This window comes from Aquarana catesbeiana, linkage group LG04, assembly GCF_042186555.1.
Source record: "Aquarana catesbeiana isolate 2022-GZ linkage group LG04, ASM4218655v1, whole genome shotgun sequence".
Taxonomy (NCBI): Eukaryota; Metazoa; Chordata; class Amphibia; order Anura; family Ranidae; genus Aquarana; species Aquarana catesbeiana.
This window is the reverse complement of record NC_133327.1, coordinates 37,423,813-37,443,503: the sequence shown is the minus strand read 5'-3', so window position 1 is coordinate 37,443,503 and position 19,691 is coordinate 37,423,813. Positions and strand designations below refer to the sequence as shown.

Genomic DNA, 19,691 nt, shown 5'->3' with positions numbered 1-19,691 from the left:
TCACACAGGCCGCTTCAATAACATCACCAGGGGGTCTGTAAGATGACTGGAGCAAAGCGGGGCAGATGACAGGTCTGTGTCTGCTCAATTTTAGCAGAGCAGACACAGACCGACCAAGCTTTGCTCTATGGGTGGCCGGGAGTAAACGGACTACGCTGTCTGTTTTCACTCGACTGCCTCCGATGCACCCAAATGGAAGAGGATGCAGTCCTCCTCCATTTTTTTTTTTTAGCAAGCCTGACCAGAACTCAGAGGTAGACAGGTGTAAACAGGCACAAGTCCGTTTACACTCACCAGTGCATAGAAATGCATGGACCTTTCAATCAGGTGCACCTGAAAAACTGACAGGTGGACCCGATTGGATCGCCTGTGTGAAAGGGCCCTTAGCATGCAAATTTGTATGGTGGGGATACTCCCCACCATACTAAGGAGAAAAATGTGCGGGACTTGCTCCCATAATATCAACCTAGCAATCGCCTACAGGTTTTTCTCCTTTTCCAGGCTATGGTGCATCTTCTAAACTCCTGACCATGCCATTGTATGAACTATGTTGTACGTCGCATACTCAAAGGCTGCTGTACTCTATATTCTTTGTTCAACGATCCAACCATCATTCAACTCAGGAGATTGGACACATCTAGTGATGAAATGGGATTATCGTGGGGGGAGAGTGCTGGAGAGTCAGCATATATTGCAGTCAGGGCTGTTTTTTGAAATCTGGGATCTCATCAGTTGAGGCCCACAACAGTTATTATTCCTTAATGTAAAATAGATCTTTTGTTCATTAATGATATATAAAGGAACAAATGAACTTAAAACGTGTTGGGGAGAGATCAAATCCTTTTCTATTGTTCGGAAGGCAACTATTTTCACCACGATACCACCAACAACCCATGGGAAATACCAGCTAGACAGACTGGTTATAAAAAAAGAACAAGTTAGATGTAGACCGATAAAGTAGATCTAAATGAAAGGTCTATTTTATAGGGAAAATCTTAAAATGTGCCTAAGAAGTAGCCTGAAGATGTTAGCTATTTCCTTGAAGTCTACCTGAAAAATTGTGTTGCACTTCCTCCGCTTAGGCTCTCCAGTTTCACAGCTGTAAATGTACAGTGTCAGAACATCCAATACACTGCTGGCCTTTAGTACTAGTCTCATTAGATTTGGTTATGTCACTGCTGGTCTTAGTTTTCATAGCTGCAGAGAAAGCTGCAAGTGAAGATTTGTAGCATAAGGATGCGCCTGCCGAATTCATAATGTCAGACCTATATGGAACTATCCAAGAACATACCGTAGTTGGCAGGATTTGAACCTGCGCAGGGAGACCCTAATGGATTTCGAGTCCATCGCCTTTACCACTCGGCCACAACTACACATGGTTCAAGGCCACCTTTGCGACATGGAAAAGGTTAAGTAGAATTGTGAATTGAGGTAAGAGTGAGCTTTGTGCCAAATGACTCAGGAGAATTTCAAAAATCAACACATGATTGAAAATGATGATCGCAGATCGTAGTCGGCAGGATTTGAACCTGCGCGGGGAAACCCCAATGGATTTCTAGTCCATCGCCTTAACCACTCGGCCACGACTACCTACTAGGGGGATACTAGACAGGTTGTTTGTAAGCTGAAGAAGTTGTAGGCAAAACTTCCATTGAAGTCACACGAAGTATAAGGTGAAGATCTAAGCACATATCTTGTGGTGGAGGCAAGTCTTCCATAGTGTTTGAATGACTAAAGAACAGACTGACAAATGCCCACAGAAAGGCATTATACATTCAACTTTTAAAAATATAACTTTTCAGTATTTGTGAAAAACATAGTACCATACGTTGTAAACTTTTGGCTTGTGGCATGAAAAGACTCTGGTCTGGAAACCTGAGGAAATGCTTATATGATGCAAAACCATCCCACTACCTGGAGACGGCTAATATCCCTTCATCTTTGCTCTATGTACTCCAAAACAGCTCCAACCTTCCCACACCTGTGTGCTCTGTGTACATTTTAGGTTCAAAAATGCTTTGCAACTTATCCAAACCACTTCTTTAGAGAAAAGCAGACACTTCTGTACTGTAGGCATTCCTAACCTGAAGCAAGAGTGAAGATGTTGTCCATGACAATAACACAAGCCACTTGCAGTACAGGAACCATAACTGCTGAGAGTCATATCTTCATGGGACAATCCAAGAACAGACCATAGTTGGCAAGATTTTAACCTGTGCAGGGAGACCCCCATTTAGACAATCCAAGAACAGACCATAATTGGCAGGATTATGAAGCTGGAGCAGGGAGACCCCCAATAGATTTCAAATCCATCGCCTTACCCACTCGGCCACAACTACAATCATGTCTATATGGCCTACCTTGACCACATGGAAGATCACTCGACTGCCTCCGATGCACCCAAATGGAAGAGGATGCAGTCCTCCTCCATTTTTTTTTTTAGCAAGCCTGACCAGAACTCAGAGGTAGACAGGTGTAAACAGGCACAAGTCCGTTTACACTCACCAGTGCATAGAAATGCATGGACCTTTCAATCAGGTGCACCTGAAAAACTGACAGGTGGACCCGATTGGATCGCCTGTGTGAAAGGGCCCTTAGCATGCAAATTTGTATGGTGGGGATACTCCCCACCATACTAAGGAGAAAAATGTGCGGGACTTGCTCCCATAATATCAACCTAGCAATCGCCTACAGGTTTTTCTCCTTTTCCAGGCTATGGTGCATCTTCTAAACTCCTGACCATGCCATTGTATGAACTATGTTGTACGTCGCATACTCAAAGGCTGCTGTACTCTATATTCTTTGTTCAACGATCCAACCATCATTCAACTCAGGAGATTGGACACATCTAGTGATGAAATGGGATTATCGTGGGGGGAGAGTGCTGGAGAGTCAGCATATATTGCAGTCAGGGCTGTTTTTTGAAATCTGGGATCTCATCAGTTGAGGCCCACAACAGTTATTATTCCTTAATGTAAAATAGATCTTTTGTTCATTAATGATATATAAAGGAACAAATGAACTTAAAACGTGTTGGGGAGAGATCAAATCCTTTTCTATTGTTCGGAAGGCAACTATTTTCACCACGATACCACCAACAACCCATGGGAAATACCAGCTAGACAGACTGGTTATAAAAAAAGAACAAGTTAGATGTAGACCGATAAAGGAGATCTAAATGAAAGGTCTATTTTATAGGGAAAATCTTAAAATGTGCCTAAGAAGTAGCCTGAAGATGTTAGCTATTTCCTTGAAGTCTACCTGAAAAATTGTGTTGCACTTCCTCCGCTTAGGCTCTCCAGTTTCACAGCTGTAAATGTACAGTGTCAGAACATCCAATACACTGCTGGCCTTTAGTACTAGTCTCATTAGATTTGGTTATGTCACTGCTGGTCTTAGTTTTCATAGCTGCAGAGAAAGCTGCAAGTGAAGATTTGTAGCATAAGGATGCGCCTGCCGAATTCATAATGTCAGACCTATATGGAACTATCCAAGAACATACCGTAGTTGGCAGGATTTGAACCTGCGCAGGGAGACCCTAATGGATTTCGAGTCCATCGCCTTTACCACTCGGCCACAACTACACATGGTTCAAGGCCACCTTTGCGACATGGAAAAGGTTAAGTAGAATTGTGAATTGAGGTAAGAGTGAGCTTTGTGCCAAATGACTCAGGAGAATTTCAAAAATCAACACATGATTGAAAATGATGATCGCAGATCGTAGTCGGCAGGATTTGAACCTGCGCGGGGAAACCCCAATGGATTTCTAGTCCATCGCCTTAACCACTCGGCCACGACTACCTACTAGGGGGATGCTAGACAGGTTGTTTGTAAGCTGAAGAAGTTGTAGGCAAAACTTCCATTGAAGTCACACGAAGTATAAGGTGAAGATCTAAGCACATATCTTGTGGTGGAGGCAAGTCTTCCATAGTGTTTGAATGACTAAAGAACAGACTGACAAATGCCCACAGAAAGGCATTATACATTCAACTTTTAAAAATATAACTTTTCAGTATTTGTGAAAAACATAGTACCATACGTTGTAAACTTTTGGCTTGTGGCATGAAAAGACTCTGGTCTGGAAACCTGAGGAAATGCTTATATGATGCAAAACCATCCCACTACCTGGAGACGGCTAATATCCCTTCATCTTTGCTCTATGTACTCCAAAACAGCTCCAACCTTCCCACACCTGTGTGCTCTGTGTACATTTTAGGTTCAAAAATGCTTTGCAACTTATCCAAACCACTTCTTTAGAGAAAAGCAGACACTTCTGTACTGTAGGCATTCCTAACCTGAAGCAAGAGTGAAGATGTTGTCCATGACAATAACACAAGCCACTTGCAGTACAGGAACCATAACTGCTGAGAGTCATATCTTCATGGGACAATCCAAGAACAGACCATAGTTGGCAAGATTTTAACCTGTGCAGGGAGACCCCCATTTAGACAATCCAAGAACAGACCATAATTGGCAGGATTATGAAGCTGGAGCAGGGAGACCCCCAATAGATTTCAAATCCATCGCCTTACCCACTCGGCCACAACTACAATCATGTCTATATGGCCTACCTTGACCACATGGAAGAGGCTAACTTTGAAGTGCAAGGCTTTGCTTTTTCAGTTCAGGCCTACCACCCGAATGCCCCGAACGCTCTACTGTTCTCGACACACAGACCATCTTTCAACAAAATTCTGGCACCCTTTGTATGGACCATGTCCCTCTGCTGGGTGCCTGCCTGAGCACACAGATTTATGCCTGCACTGTCGGGGTGGAGTGATCTCCTGACCAACAGTGAAGGCATAATTCCAGTGGGGAAGCAGGGTATAAAGCTCCTATTCTTTCGAAGACTATGATTCGAAGACTTGCAATGCAAGTATCTCCCTGCTTTGGCTTTATTCACTCTGTTGATCTGTGCTTTCTTCTGCTGATCCTTGAATATATTGCCCCACCAGTTATCAGATCATGAGTCCACGGGGGGCAGCAGGGGCATAATTAAGAATAGTCTCATTAAGGACCCCTTCACACAGGCCGCTTCAATAACATCACCAGGGGGTCTGTAAGATGACTGGAGCAAAGCGGGGCAGATGACAGGTCTGTGTCTGCTCAATTTTAGCAGAGCAGACACAGACAGACCAAGCTTTGCTCTATGGGTGGCCGGGAGTAAACGGACTACGCTGTCTGTTTTCACTCGACTGCCTCCGATGCACCCAAATGGAAGAGGATGCAGTCCTCCTCCATTTTTTTTTTTAGCAAGCCTGACCAGAACTCAGAGGTAGACAGGTGTAAACAGGCACAAGTCCGTTTACACTCACCAGTGCATAGAAATGCATGGACCTTTCAATCAGGTGCACCTGAAAAACTGACAGGTGGACCCGATTGGATCGCCTGTGTGAAAGGGCCCTTAGCATGCAAATTTGTATGGTGGGGATACTCCCCACTAGGGATGAGCCGAACACCCCCCGGTTCGGTTCGCACCAGAACCCGCGAACGGACCGAAAGTTCGCACGAACGTTAGAACCCCATTGACGTCTATGGGACTCGAACGTTCGAAATCAAAAGTGCTCATTTTAAAGGCTAATTTGCATGGTATTGTCCTAAAAAGGGTTTGGGGACCCGGGTCCTACCCCAGGGGACATGTATCAATGCAAAAAAAAGTTTTAAAAACGGCCGTTTTTTCGGGAGCAGTGATTTTAATGATGCTTAAAGTAAAAAAAAAAAAGTGAAATATTCCTTTAAATATCGTACCTGGGGGGTGTCTATAGTATGCCTGTAAAGTGACGCGTGTTTCCCATGTTTAGAACAGTCCCTGCACCAAATGTCATTTTTAAAGGAAAAAATCTCATTTAAAACTGCTTGCGGGTTTAATGTCATGTCGGGTCATGGCAATATGGATGAAAATCAGTGAGACAAACGGCATGGGTACCCCCCAGTCCATTACCAGTCCCTTTGGGTCTTGTATGGATATTAAGGGGAACCCCGCACCCAAATTAAAATAAGGAAAGGTGTGGGGCCACCAGGCCCTATATACTCTGAACAGCAGTATACAGGCGGTGCAAACAAGACAGGGACTGTAGGTTTGTTGTTAAGTAGAATCTGTTTGTAATTTTGAACATTTTTAACGTGTTTAGCTCCAGCCAAAAAATCTTTTCTAAGCTTTTTGGAAAACATAGGGAAGGGTTATCACCCCTGTGACATTTGTTTTGCTGTCTTTCCTCCTCTTCAGAAGATTTCACCTCACTTTTTTGTCCCAATGAAAAATGTTTTTTGAAAATTTGGGTTTTTTTGTGGAACAAGGATTGGAAAGCATCAGTGGAAAGGAGAACTTGTTTTCCCATATTAACTCTTACAGGAGAGAATTTCCCTTCCTAGGGGTAGATTTCATCTCACTTCCTGTTGTCTCCTTCCGTTTGCAAGTAGGAGTCGTTTGTAAGTTAGATGTTTGAAAGTAGGGTCCTGCCCTATATACTCAGCAGAAATTTGGGCCTTAGGTGTTGCTGTGGCCACAACACTGTAAGCCCTCACAGGGCCCTGCTGTGAAATATTAGATCAAGAATTGTAATTACATGCCCCTGTTGAACAGGAGCTGAAAAATTAGGCCTTAGGCACTGGTGCTGGTGCCACAACACTGCAACCCCTCACAGACACTCTAGTTGGAACGCAGGAACGAGCCCTGCTGCAAATTATTGCTTCAAAAATTGTAATTACACGCCCCTGTTAGACAGGGGCAGAAAAATTGGGCCTTAGGCACTGGTGCTGGTGCCACAACACTGCAACCCCTCACAGACACTCTAGTTGGAACGCAGGAACGAGCCCTGCTGCAAATTATTGCTTCAAAAATTGTAATTACACGCCCCTGTTAGACAGGGGCAGAAAAATTGGGCCTTAGGCACTGGTGCTGGTGCCACAACACTGCAACCCCTCACAGACACTCTAGTTGGAACGCAGGAACGAGCCCTGCTGCAAAGTATTGCATCAAAAATTGTAATTACACGCCCCTGTTAGACAGGGGCAGAAAAATTGGGCCTTAGGCACTGGTGCTGGTGCCACAACACTGCAACAAGCTATCAGCGTGATGATTGAGGAGGAAGAGGATAATTACTCAGGGATAGTCACTCAGCATCAGCATAGGCAGTCTTTGAAGGGATCTGAGATTTCAAAAAAAATTATTCGGTTACATCAGCATCAGGTGCTTGGTAGCTGGTGGTGATCCAAGACTCATTCATTTTTATGAAGGTCAGCCGATCGACCGAGTCGGTGGACAGACGCACCCTGTGATCGGTTACCACGCCTCCAGCAGCACTGAATGTGCGTTCCGAAAGAACGCTGGATGCAGGACAGGCCAGTAGCTCAATTGCATACTGTGCAAGCTCTGGCCAGTGATCCATCCTCAAGACCCAGTAACCCAGAGGATTTTCGGTGGGAAAGGTGTCCAAGTCTGATCTTGCCCCTAGGTATTCCTGCACCATGTAAAACAGACGCTGGCGATGGTTGCTGGAACCGATCATACCTTGGGGCTGCGGACCAAAAAATTGTCTGAACGCATCGGTCAGACGGCCACCTTCTCCACCGCTCCTTCTTTGACTGACCGAAGCCTCAGCAACACGTTGTCCAGAAACAGGAGTTTGTAACCTCCCAGTCTCTGGGAACGCGTTGCACAGACCTTTCTGCAAGGCCTCCCGAAGATGTTTCATCCTCTGCTCCCTCTGCGATGGCAAGATAAGGTCCGCAACCTTACCCTTGTAACGTGGATCAAGGAGGGTTGCCAGCCAGTATTGGTCCTTCTCCTTGATACCACGAATACGAGGATCCTTACGCAGGCTTTGCAGGATCAGGGAGGCCATGCAGCGTAGGTTTGCTGAGGCATTCGGTCCGGAGTCCTCTGGGTCACTAAGAACGACATGGTCCGCAGCCACCTCCTCCCAGCCACGTACAAGTCCATGTGTTTCTTGGGACTGATCCCTTAAAGACTGCTGCTGATGCTGAGTGCCAGGCTCCACCTCCATACTGACACAATCTTCCTCCTCCTCCTCTTCCTCCTCGTCCTCTTCCTGTGTGATCGGCGGGCACGCAGGAACACTGTCTGGATAAAGGGGGCCTTGAGAGCTAAGGAAGTCCTCCTCTTCCTGCCTCTGTTCTGCCTCAAGTGCCCTGTCCATTATTCCACGCAGCGTGTGCTCCAACAGGTGGACAAGGGGGACAGTGTCACTGATGCATGCACTGTCACTGCTCACCATCCTCGTGGCCTCCTCGAATGGTGACAGGACAGTGCATGCATCCCTGATCATGGCCCACTGGCGTGGGGAAAAAAAACCAAGCTCCCCTGACCCTGTCCTGGTGCCATAGTCGCACAGGTACTCATTTATGGCCCTCTGCTGCGTGTGCAGCCGCTGCAGCATGGCCAACGTTGAGTTCCACCTGGTGGGCATGTCACAGATTAGGCGGTTCTTGGGCAGGTTAAACTCCTTTTGGAGGTCCGTCAGCCGAGCACTGGCATTATATGACCGGCGGAAATGCACACAGACTTTCCTGGCCTGCCTCAGGACATCCTGTAAGCCCGGGTACCTGCCCAAGAACCGCTGCACCACCAAGTTAAGGACGTGAGCCAAACAGGGCACATGGGTCATTTGTCCCTGTCGGAGGGCAGAGAGGAGGTTGGTGCCATTGTCGCAAACCACCATTCCTGCCTTAAGTTGGCGTGGCGTCAACCACCTCTGAACCTGCCCCTGCAGAGCTGACAGAACCTCTGCCCCAGTGTGGCTCCTGTCCCCCAAGCACACCAGCTCAAGCACCGCATGGCATCTTTTGGCCTGCGTACTTGCGTAGCCCCTTGAACGCCTACGGAGCACCGCTGGTTCCGAGGAAGAGGCCATGGAGGAAGAAGAAGAGGAGGGGGTGGAGGAGAGAGGTGTGTCACAATCAGCATTTTGGAGGCGTGGTGGCGGAACAACCTCCAACACTACTGCACCTTGTCCTGCATCCTTCCCAGCTGCCAGCAGAGTCACCCAATGCGCCGTGAAACTTAGGTAACGTCCCTGTCCATGCCTGCTGGACCATGAGTCAGCGGTAATATGCACCTTACCGCTGACCGCCCTGTCCAGCGAGGCATGGACATTGCCTTCCACATGCCGGTAGAGAGCCGGAATCGCCTTCCGTGAGAAAAAGTGGCGTTTGGGTACCTGCCACTGAGGAACCGCACATTCCACAAACTCACGGAAGGGGGCAGAGTCTACCAACTGAAAAGGCAGCAGTTGAAGTGCTAGCAATTTTGCCAAGCTAGCATTCAACCGCTGGGCATGTGGATGGCTGGGAGCAAACTTCTTTCGGCGGTGCAGCAGCTGGGGCAGGGAAATTTGCCTGGTACAATCTGACGTCGGTGTACCAAAAGCAGATTGCCCACAAGTACTTGGCTGTGACACACCTAATTCTACACCTTCATTCCTCTCACTGCAGGTCTCAGAGAGGACTGAAGGTCTAGTGGGGTTGGAAATCTCAGCTGATGAGGAGCAAGGAGAGATCCTCTTTGTTCTTTGGTGTGGGTCTTTTAGATACGCTTGCCAACGAACTGCATGGCAGGTCAACATATGTCTGGTCAAGCATGTGGTACCCAAGCGGGAGATATTTTGGCCACGCGAGATACGCTTGAGACATATGTTGCAAATAGCAGCGGTGCGATCTGATGCACTCGTCTCAAAAAAGGCCCACACCAAAGAACTTTTTGAATAACGCGCAGAGACTGCAGCGCCCTGCACATGTGGAGCTTTGGGGTGTGATGCAGTCAATGTGCTGCCCTTAGGCTGGCCCCTGGAGGGCATCCTGCCTCGTTGGTGATGTGCTGCCGCCTCCTCCTCCTCCTCCTCCTCCTCCTCCTCCTCCTCCTCCTCTCTCCTATCAGGCACCCACGTTGAGTCAGTGACCTCATCATCCCCTCCCTCCTCATCACTGGAGCAAACCTGGCAGTATGCTGCAGCAGGGGGAGCATGACTGCCAGATTGCTGTCCTTCTTGGGCACCCCCTCTGTCCGCGCTCATGTTACTGCCTTCATCGAGCTCAGTATCGTCATCAGAGCCTTCCAAACGCTGGGCATCCTCCTGGAGCATGTACCCAACACTGTGGTCAAACAGTTCGAGGGAATCCTCATGAGGACATGGTGGAGCTAGGGAAGGAGTCACTGATGACATTGAGCTGAGGGAAGAGGCCGCTGCTTTGCCAGACAAAGCACCCTGGGCATGGGTGAGAGAGGATGAGGAGGATGAGGACGGCTTGGTCATCCACTCGACCAAGTCTTCCGCATGTTGCGGCTCAACATGGCCAGCTGCCGAAAAAAAGGCCAAGCGTGTCCCATGGCCACGTGCTGATGAGGATGCACCGTCTCCACGACCAGCACTAGACACAGAGCCTGCTTGCCCTCTCTTATTGGCTTGTGACTGTCTGCCTCTCCTTCTTGGCCTTCCAGACATACTAATGGCCTGTAGCTGCACTAAGCTGGGATAGAACACCTGTAATTTTCTTCAAGTAGCTTTATATACTGTAACCAGACAAGCCTGCCTGTCAGTAGGAAGATAAGAGGAACGGATCTAGCTGAACACTGTGAGCAGGACGCACTGTACTAAATGTAAATAGTCTAGCTGCCTGACCGTGGTACTAATAGGATCAAATAGAACACCTGTAATTTTCTTCAGGTAGCTTTATATACTGTAACCAGACAAGCCTGCCTGTCATTAGGAAGATAACAGGAACGGATCTAGCTGTACACTGTGAGCAGGACGCACTGTACTAAATGTAAATAGTCTAGCTGCCTGACCGTGGTACTAATAGGATCAAATAGAACACCTGTAATTTTCTTCAGGTAGCTTTATATACTGTAACCAGACAAGCCTGCCTGTCAGTAGGAAGATAACAGGAACGGATCTAGCTGTACACTGTGAGCAGGACGCACTGTACTAAATGTAAATAGTCTAGCTGCCTGACCGTGGTACTAATAGGATCAAATAGAACACCTGTAATTTTCTTCAGGTAGCTTTATATACTGTAACCAGACAAGCCTGCCTGTCAGTAGGAAGATAACAGGAACGGATCTAGCTGTACACTGTGAGCAGGACGCACTGTACTAAATGTAAATAGTCTAGCTGCCTGACCGTGGTACTAATAGGATCAAATAGAACACCTGTAATTTTCTTCAGGTAGCTTTATATACTGTAACCAGACAAGCCTGCCTGTCAGTAGGAAGATAACAGGAACGGATCTAGCTGAACACTGTGAGCAGGACGCACTGTACTAAATGTAAATAGTCTAGCTGCCTGACCGTGGTACTAATAGGATCAAATAGAACACCTGTAATTTTCTTCAGGTAGCTTTATATACTGTAACCAGACAAGCCTGCCGGTCAGTAGGAATTTAACAGGAACGGATCTAGCTGAACACTGTGAGCAGGACGCACTGCATTAAATGTAAATAGTCTAGATAGAAGATAACAGGAACAGATCTAGCTAAACTGAATACAGTGTATATATATATATGCAACACCTGGGATGCATATATATACACAATACACTGTAAGTGCAGCTAACTGACTGACTGTTCTGCCTAATCTATCTAACTCAAATCAAATGACACTGTCTCTCTTTCTCTCTATCTCTCAGCACACCGGAACACACACTACACAGGGCCGCCGTGCAGGCGGCCTTATATAGTGTGGGGTGTGTACTAAATCCCCTGAGCCATAATTGGCCAAAGCCACCCTGGCTTTGGCCAATTACAGCTCTCTCTACTGACAGCGCTGTGATTGGCCAAGCATGCGGGTCATAGTGCATGCTTGGCCAATCATCAGCCAGCAATGCACTGCGATGCCGCAGTGAATTATGGGCCGTGACGCGCCACACGAATTTAGCGCGAACGGCCCATAACGTTCGCAATTCGGCGAACGATCGAACAGCCGATGTTCGAGTCGAACATGGGTTCGACTCGAACACGAAGCTCATCCCTACTCCCCACCATACTAAGGAGAAAAATGTGCGGGACTTGCTCCCATAATATCAACCTAGCAATCGCCTACAGGTTTTTCTCCTTTTCCAGGCTATGGTGCATCTTCTAAACTCCTGACCATGCCATTGTATGAACTATGTTGTACGTCGCATACTCAAAGGCTGCTGTACTCTATATTCTTTGTTCAACGATCCAACCATCATTCAACTCAGGAGATTGGACACATCTAGTGATGAAATGGGATTATCGTGGGGGGAGAGTGCTGGAGAGTCAGCATATATTGCAGTCAGGGCTGTTTTTTGAAATCTGGGATCTCATCAGTTGAGGCCCACAACAGTTATTATTCCTTAATGTAAAATAGATCTTTTGTTCATTAATGATATATAAAGGAACAAATGAACTTAAAACGTGTTGGGGAGAGATCAAATCCTTTTCTATTGTTCGGAAGGCAACTATTTTCACCACGATACCACCAACAACCCATGGGAAATACCAGCTAGACAGACTGGTTATAAAAAAAGAACAAGTTAGATGTAGACCGATAAAGTAGATCTAAATGAAAGGTCTATTTTATAGGGAAAATCTTAAAATGTGCCTAAGAAGTAGCCTGAAGATGTTAGCTATTTCCTTGAAGTCTACCTGAAAAATTGTGTTGCACTTCCTCCGCTTAGGCTCTCCAGTTTCACAGCTGTAAATGTACAGTGTCAGAACATCCAATACACTGCTGGCCTTTAGTACTAGTCTCATTAGATTTGGTTATGTCACTGCTGGTCTTAGTTTTCATAGCTGCAGAGAAAGCTGCAAGTGAAGATTTGTAGCATAAGGATGCGCCTGCCGAATTCATAATGTCAGACCTATATGGAACTATCCAAGAACATACCGTAGTTGGCAGGATTTGAACCTGCGCAGGGAGACCCTAATGGATTTCGAGTCCATCGCCTTTACCACTCGGCCACAACTACACATGGTTCAAGGCCACCTTTGCGACATGGAAAAGGATAAGTAGAATTGTGAATTGAGGTAAGAGTGAGCTTTGTGCCAAATGACTCAGGAGAATTTCAAAAATCAACACATGATTGAAAATGATGATCGCAGATCGTAGTCGGCAGGATTTGAACCTGCGCGGGGAAACCCCAATGGATTTCGCCTTAACCACTCGGCCACAACTACCTACTAGGGGGGATACTAGACAGGTTGTTTGTAAGCTGAAGAAGTTGTAGGCAAAACTTCCATTGAAGTCACACGAAGTATAAGGTGAAGATCTAAGCACATATCTTGTGGTGGAGGCAAGTCTTCCATAGTGTTTGAATGACTAAAGAACAGACTGACAAATGCCCACAGAAAGGCATTATACATTCAACTTTTAAAAATATAACTTTTCAGTATTTGTGAAAAACATAGTACCATACGTTGTAAACTTTTGGCTTGTGGCATGAAAAGACTCTGGTCTGGAAACCTGAGGAAATGCTTATATGATGCAAAACCATCCCACTAGAAGTTCTACTACCTGGAGACGGCTAATATCCCTTCATCTTTGCTCTATGTACTCCAAAACAGCTCCAACCTTCCCACACCTGTGTGCTCTGTGTACATTTTAGGTTCAAAAATGCTTTGCAACTTATCCAAACCACTTCTTTAGAGAAAAGCAGACACTTCTGTCCTGTAGGCATTCCTAACCTGAAGCAAGAGTGAAGATGTTGTCCATGACAATAACACAAGCCACTTGCAGTACAGGAACCATAACTGCTGAGAGTCATATCTTCATGGGACAATCCAAGAACAGACCATAGTTGGCAAGATTTTAACCTGTGCAGGGAGACCCCCATTTAGACAATCCAAGAACAGACCATAATTGGCAGGATTATGAAGCTGGAGCAGGGAGACCCCCAATAGATTTCAAATCCATCGCCTTACCCACTCGGCCACAACTACAATCATGTCTATATGGCCTACCTTGACCACATGGAAGAGGCTAACTTTGAAGTTCAAGGCTTTGCTTTTTCAGTTCAGGCCTACCACCCGAATGCCCCGAACGCTCTACTGTTCTCGACACACAGACCATCTTTCAACAAAATTCTGGCACCCTTTGTATGGACCATGTCCCTCTGCTGGGTGCCTGCCTGAGCACACAGATTTATGCCTGCACTGTCGGGGTGGAGTGATCTCCTGACCAACAGTGAAGGCATAATTCCAGTGGGGAAGCAGGGTATAAAGCTCCTATTCTTTCGAAGACTATGATTCGAAGACTTGCAATGCAAGTATCTCCCTGCTTTGGCTTTATTCACTCTGTTGATCTGTGCTTTCTTCTGCTGATCCTTGAATATATTGCCCCACCAGTTATCAGATCATGAGTCCACGGGGGGCAGCAGGGGCATAATTAAGAATAGTCTCATTAAGGACCCCTTCACACAGGCCGCTTCAATAACATCACCAGGGGGTCTGTAAGATGACTGGAGCAAAGCGGGGCAGATGACAGGTCTGTGTCTGCTCAATTTTAGCAGAGCAGACACAGACAGACCAAGCTTTGCTCTATGGGTGGCCGGGAGTAAACGGACTACGCTGTCTGTTTTCACTCGACTGCCTCCGATGCACCCAAATGGAAGAGGATGCAGTCCTCCTCCATTTTTTTTTTTAGCAAGCCTGACCAGAACTCAGAGGTAGACAGGTGTAAACAGGCACAAGTCCGTTTACACTCACCAGTGCATAGAAATGCATGGACCTTTCAATCAGGTGCACCTGAAAAACTGACAGGTGGACCCGATTGGATCGCCTGTGTGAAAGGGCCCTTAGCATGCAAATTTGTATGGTGGGGATACTCCCCACCATACTAAGGAGAAAAATGTGCGGGACTTGCTCCCATAATATCAACCTAGCAATCGCCTACAGGTTTTTCTCCTTTTCCAGGCTATGGTGCATCTTCTAAACTCCTGACCATGCCATTGTATGAACTATGTTGTACGTCGCATACTCAAAGGCTGCTGTACTCTATATTCTTTGTTCAACGATCCAACCATCATTCAACTCAGGAGATTGGACACATCTAGTGATGAAATGGGATTATCGTGGGGGGAGAGTGCTGGAGAGTCAGCATATATTGCAGTCAGGGCTGTTTTTTGAAATCTGGGATCTCATCAGTTGAGGCCCACAACAGTTATTATTCCTTAATGTAAAATAGATCTTTTGTTCATTAATGATATATAAAGGAACAAATGAACTTAAAACGTGTTGGGGAGAGATCAAATCCTTTTCTATTGTTCGGAAGGCAACTATTTTCACCACGATACCACCAACAACCCATGGGAAATACCAGCTAGACAGACTGGTTATAAAAAAAGAACAAGTTAGATGTAGACCGATAAAGGAGATCTAAATGAAAGGTCTATTTTATAGGGAAAATCTTAAAATGTGCCTAAGAAGTAGCCTGAAGATGTTAGCTATTTCCTTGAAGTCTACCTGAAAAATTGTGTTGCACTTCCTCCGCTTAGGCTCTCCAGTTTCACAGCTGTAAATGTACAGTGTCAGAACATCCAATACACTGCTGGCCTTTAGTACTAGTCTCATTAGATTTGGTTATGTCACTGCTGGTCTTAGTTTTCATAGCTGCAGAGAAAGCTGCAAGTGAAGAATTGTAGCATAAGGATGCGCCTGCCGAATTCATAATGTCAGACCTATATGGAACTATCCAAGAACATACCATAGTTGGCAGGATTTGAACCTGCGCAGGGAGACCCTAATGGATTTCGAGTCCATCGCCTTTACCACTCGGCCACAACTACACATGGTTCAAGGCCACCTTTGCGACATGGAAAAGGATAAGTAGAATTGTGAATTGAGGTAAGAGTGAGCTTTGTGCCAAATGACTCAGGAGAATTTCAAAAATCAACACATGATTGAAAATGATGATCACAGATCGTAGTCGGCAAGATTTGAACCTGCGCGGGGAAACCCCAATGGATTTCTAGTCCATCACCTTAACCACTCAGCCACGACTACCTACTAGGGCATATTAGACAGGTTGTTTATAAGCTGAAGAAGTTGTAGGCAAAACTTCCATTGAAGTCACGTGAAGTATAAGGTGAAGATCTAAGCACATATCTTGTGGTGGAGGCAAGTCTTCCATAGTGTTTGAATGACTAAAGAACAGACTGACAAATGCCCACAGAAAGGCATTATACATTCAACTTTTAAAAATATAACTTTTCAGTATTTGTGAAAAACATAGTACCATACGTTCTAAACTTTTGGCTTGTGGCATGAAAAGACTCTGGTCTGGAAACCTGAGGAAATGCTTATCTGATGCAAAACCATCCCACTAGAAGTTCTACTACCTGGAGACGGCTAATATCCCTTCATCTTTGCTCTATGTACTCCAAAACAGCTCCAACCTTCCCACACCTGTGTGCTCTGTGTACATTTTAGGTTCAAAACTGCTTTGCAACTTATCCAAACCACTTCTTTAGAGAAAAGCAGACACTTCTGTACTGTAGGCATTCCTAACCTGAAGCAAGAGTGCAGATGTTGTCCATGACAATAACACAAGCCACTTGCAGTACAGGAACCATAACTGCTGAGAGTCATATCTTCATGGGACAATCCAATAACAGACCATGGTTGGCAATATTTTAACCTGTGCAGGGAGACCCCCATTTAGACAATCCAAGAACAGACCGTAGTTGGCAGGATTATGAAGCTGGAGCAGGGAGACCCCCAATAGATTTCAAATCCATCGCCTTACCCACTCGGCCACAACTACAATCATGTCTATATGGCCTACCTTGACCACATGGAAGAGGCTAACTTTGAAGTGCAAGGCTTTTCTTTTTCAGTTCAGGCCTACCACCCGAATGCCCCGAACGCTCTACTGTTCTCGACACACAGACCATCTTTCAACAAAATTCTGGCACCCTTTGTATGGACCATGTCCCTCTGCTGGGTGCCTGCCTGAGCACACAGATTTATGCCTGCACTGTCGGGGTGGAGTGATCTCCTGACCAACAGTGAAGGCATAATTCCAGTGGGGAAGCAGGGTATAAAGCTCCTATTCTTTCGAAGACTATGATTCGAAGACTTGCAATGCAAGTATCTCCCTGCTTTGGCTTTATTCACTCTGTTGATCTGTGCTTTCTTCTGCTGATCCTTGAATATATTGCCCCACCAGTTATCAGATCATGAGTCCACGGGGGGCAGCAGGGGCATAATTAAGAATAGTCTCATTAAGGACCCCTTCACACAGGCCGCTTCAATAACATCACCAGGGGGTCTGTAAGATGACTGGAGCAAAGCGGGGCAGATGACAGGTCTGTGTCTGCTCAATTTTAGCAGAGCAGACACAGACAGACCAAGCTTTGCTCTATGGGTGGCCGGGAGTAAACGGACTACGCTGTCTGTTTTCACTCGACTGCCTCCGATGCACCCAAATGGAAGAGGATGCAGTCCTCCTCCATTTTTTTTTTTAGCAAGCCTGACCAGAACTCAGAGGTAGACAGGTGTAAACAGGCACAAGTCCGTTTACACTCACCAGTGCATAGAAATGCATGGACCTTTCAATCAGGTGCACCTGAAAAACTGACAGGTGGACCCGATTGGATCGCCTGTGTGAAAGGGCCCTTAGCATGCAAATTTGTATGGTGGGGATACTCCCCACCATACTAAGGAGAAAAATGTGCGGGACTTGCTCCCATAATATCAACCTAGCAATCGCCTACAGGTTTTTCTCCTTTTCCAGGCTATGGTGCATCTTCTAAACTCCTGACCATGCCATTGTATGAACTATGTTGTACGTTGCATACTCAAAGGCTGCTGTACTCTATATTCTTTGTTCAACGATCCAACCATCATTCAACTCAGGAGATTGGACACATCTAGTGATGAAATGGGATTATCGTGGGGGGAGAGTGCTGGAGAGTCAGCATATATTGCAGTCAGGGCTGTTTTTTGAAATCTGGGATCTCATCAGTTGAGGCCCACAACAGTTATTATTCCTTAACGTAAAATAGATCTTTTGCTCATTAATGATATATAAAGGAACAAATGAACTTAAAACGTGTTGGGGAGAGATCAAATCCTTTTCTATTGTTCGGAAGGCAACTATTTTCACCACGATACCACCAACAACCCATGGGAAATACCAGCTAGACAGACTGGTTATAAAAAAAGAACAAGTTAGATGTAGACCGATAAAGTAGATCTAAATGAAAGGTCTATTTTATAGGGAAAATCTTAAAATGTGCCTAAGAAGTAGCCTGAAGATGTTAGCTATTTCCTTGAAGTCTACCTGAAAAATTGTGTTGCACTTCCTCCGCTTAGGCTCTCCAGTTTCACAGCTGTAAATGTACAGTGTCAGAACATCCAATACACTGCTGGCCTTTAGTACTAGTCTCATTAGATTTGGTTATGTCACTGCTGGTCTTAGTTTCATAGCTGCAGAGAAAGCTGCAAGTGAAGATTTGTAGCATAAGGATGCGCCTGCCGAATTCATAATGTCAGACCTATATGGAACTATCCAAGAACATACCGTAGTTGGCAGGATTTGAACCTGCGCAGGGAGACCCTAATGGATTTCGAGTCCATCGCCTTCACCACTCGGCCACAACTACACATGGTTCAAGGCCACCTTTGCGACATGGAAAAGGTTAAGTAGAATTGTGAATTGAGGTAAGAGTGAGCTTTGTGCCAAATGACTCAGGAGAATTTCAAAAATCAACACATGATTGAAAATGATGATCGCAGATCATAGTCGGCAGGATTTGAACCTGCGCGGGGAAACCCCAATGGATTTCTAGTCCATCGCCTTAACCACTCGGCCACGACTACCTACTAGTGGCCTACTAGACAGGTTGTTTGTAAGCTGAAGAAGTTGTAGGCAAAACTTCCATTGAAGTCACACGAAGTATAAGGTGAAGATCTAAGCACATATCTTGTGGTGGAGGCAAGTCTTCCATAGTGTTTGAATGACTAAAGAACAGACTGACAAATGCCCACAGAAAGGCATTATACATTCAACTTTTAAAAATATAACTTTTCAGTATTTGTGAAAAACATAGTACCATACGTTGTAAACTTTTGGCTTGTGGCATGAAAAGACTCTGGTCTGGAAACCTGAGGAAATGCTTATATGATGCAAAACCATCCCACTAGAAGTTCTACTACCTGGAGACGGCTAATATCCCTTCATCTTTGCTCTATGTACTCCAAAACAGCTCCAACCTTCCCACACCTGTGTGCTCTGTGTACATTTTAGGTTCAAAAATGCTTTGCAACTTATCCAAACCACTTCTTTAGAGAAAAGCAGACACTTCTGTCCTGTAGGCATTCCTAACCTGAAGCAAGAGTGAAGATGTTGTCCATGACAATAACACAAGCCACTTGCAGTACAGGAACCATAACTGCTGAGAGTCATATCTTCATGGGACAATCCAAGAACAGACCATAGTTGGCAAGATTTTAACCTGTGCAGGGAGACCCCCATTTAGACAATCCAAGAACAGACCATAATTGGCAGGATTATGAAGCTGGAGCAGGGAGACCCCCAATAGATTTCAAATCCATCGCCTTACCCACTCGGCCACAATTACAATCATGTCTATATGGCCTACCTTGACCACATGGAAGAGGCTAACTTTGAAGTGCAAGGCTTTGCTTTTTCAGTTCAGGCCTACCACCCGAATGCCCCGAACGCTCTACTGTTCTCGACACACAGACCATCT

At 45.8% G+C, this 19,691-nt stretch overlaps 9 non-coding genes across 9 annotated transcripts; all 9 read right to left on the bottom strand.

Moving 5' to 3' along the window:
* Nucleotides 1–1,291: 1,291 nt before the first annotated feature.
* Nucleotides 1,292–1,373, bottom strand: TRNAS-CGA (transfer RNA serine (anticodon CGA)). Its single transcript has one exon. It is a non-coding gene; the product is annotated as a tRNA-Ser (tRNA).
* A 135-nt stretch (nucleotides 1,374–1,508) lies between these two features.
* Nucleotides 1,509–1,590, bottom strand: TRNAS-AGA (transfer RNA serine (anticodon AGA)). Its single transcript has one exon. It is a non-coding gene; the product is annotated as a tRNA-Ser (tRNA).
* A 1,912-nt stretch (nucleotides 1,591–3,502) lies between these two features.
* On the bottom strand, nucleotides 3,503–3,584 carry TRNAS-CGA (transfer RNA serine (anticodon CGA)). The gene has a single exon. It is a non-coding gene; the product is annotated as a tRNA-Ser (tRNA).
* A 135-nt stretch (nucleotides 3,585–3,719) lies between these two features.
* TRNAS-AGA (transfer RNA serine (anticodon AGA)) lies at nucleotides 3,720–3,801 on the bottom strand. The gene has a single exon. It is a non-coding gene; the product is annotated as a tRNA-Ser (tRNA).
* Nucleotides 3,802–12,865: 9,064 nt separating this feature from the next.
* TRNAS-CGA (transfer RNA serine (anticodon CGA)) lies at nucleotides 12,866–12,947 on the bottom strand. Its single transcript has one exon. It is a non-coding gene; the product is annotated as a tRNA-Ser (tRNA).
* A 2,732-nt stretch (nucleotides 12,948–15,679) lies between these two features.
* TRNAS-CGA (transfer RNA serine (anticodon CGA)) lies at nucleotides 15,680–15,761 on the bottom strand. Its single transcript has one exon. It is a non-coding gene; the product is annotated as a tRNA-Ser (tRNA).
* A 135-nt stretch (nucleotides 15,762–15,896) lies between these two features.
* Nucleotides 15,897–15,978, bottom strand: TRNAS-AGA (transfer RNA serine (anticodon AGA)). Its single transcript has one exon. It is a non-coding gene; the product is annotated as a tRNA-Ser (tRNA).
* Nucleotides 15,979–18,499: 2,521 nt separating this feature from the next.
* Nucleotides 18,500–18,581, bottom strand: TRNAS-CGA (transfer RNA serine (anticodon CGA)). Its single transcript has one exon. It is a non-coding gene; the product is annotated as a tRNA-Ser (tRNA).
* Nucleotides 18,582–18,716: 135 nt separating this feature from the next.
* TRNAS-AGA (transfer RNA serine (anticodon AGA)) lies at nucleotides 18,717–18,798 on the bottom strand. Its single transcript has one exon. It is a non-coding gene; the product is annotated as a tRNA-Ser (tRNA).
* Nucleotides 18,799–19,691: the final 893 nt, after the last annotated feature.